The sequence below is a fragment of the Solanum pennellii genome, chromosome 2 (assembly GCF_001406875.1).
Source record: "Solanum pennellii chromosome 2, SPENNV200".
In the NCBI taxonomy this organism is placed as follows: Eukaryota; Viridiplantae; Streptophyta; class Magnoliopsida; order Solanales; family Solanaceae; genus Solanum; species Solanum pennellii.
In genome coordinates, this window is record NC_028638.1 from 29849830 (window position 1) to 29851157 (window position 1328).

A 1328-nucleotide genomic window follows, 5' to 3' on the forward strand; every position below is an offset into this window, starting at 1 on the left:
AAATTACCCCACTACTTTCATAATTATAATTATGAATAGTCCAAAACACCCATTTAAAATTTAGCGGAAGTCTGACCAAGTCGAGGTTACGCAGCTTATGACGGTCCGTCGTATCTATGACGGTCCGTCCTGCAGGTCCGTCATGAAGTTCAGAGAAGTAATCCCAGTACCCAAATTCCAAGAGTTGAACTGTTTTTGAACGAAGACCCTCGACGGACCGTGGTGCCTATGACGGTTCGTCATACTTGCCGTCGAGGGTAATAAAGAGAGCAGCAGAAGAAATTGCACAAGTATGGGGCACCGGAGTCCATCACGGTCCGTCGTGACCATGACGGTCCGTCGCGTGGTCCGTCGACCCAGTAAGTATTTATCAAAAATAATTCTACTGCTCAAACCGACTAAATAGGTTGTTACAATAGATACCAATTTACCCATCATTCGTCCTCGAACGATCACAAGAAGAAAAGTAAGGGCGAGAAAGAGTACCTGAATCTGTGAAAAGATGTGGATATCTTTCTTGCATATCAACCTCACTCTCCCAAGTGGACTCTTCAACTGACCGATTCTTCCACTGAACCTTGATAGATGCAATCTCCTTTGATATCAACTTGCGGACTTCTCTATCTAGAATAGCAACAGGCTCCTCCTCATAAGACAAATTCTCATCAAGAAGAACTGAATCCCAACGAATAATGTAGTTTCCATCCCCATGGTATTTTTTCAGCATAGACACATGAAATACCGGGTGCACTCCTGAGAGTCCTGGAGGCAATGTCAATTCATAAGCCACCTCCCCCACGCGCTTCAGAACTTCGAATGGACCAATATACCTCGGACTAAGCTTCCCTCGCTTACCAAACCGCATCACACCTTTCATGGGTGAAACCTTCAGCAAGACTTGTTCACCCTCCATAAAATCCAAGTGCCTAACCTTTCGATCTGCATATTCTTGCTGCCTGCTCTGAGCTGCTAGAAGCTTCTCCTGAATGAATTTTACTTTATCTAACGATTCCCTCAAAAGATCGGTACCCCAAGGTCTCACCTCAAATGCATCAAACCAACCAATGGGAGACCTACATCTCCTCCCATACAGTGCCTCAAATGGGGCCATATCAATACTTGAGTGATAGCTATTATTGTATGAAAACTCTGCTAGGGTAAGAATTTATCCCAATGACCTCCAAATTCTATCACACATGCACGAAGCATATCCTCCAACACCTGAATCGTTCGCTCAGACTGACCACCGGTCTGAGGTGAAATGCAGTACTAAGATCCAGCCTAGTACTTAATTCAGCATGTAATGTTCTCCAAAACTTAGAAGTAAA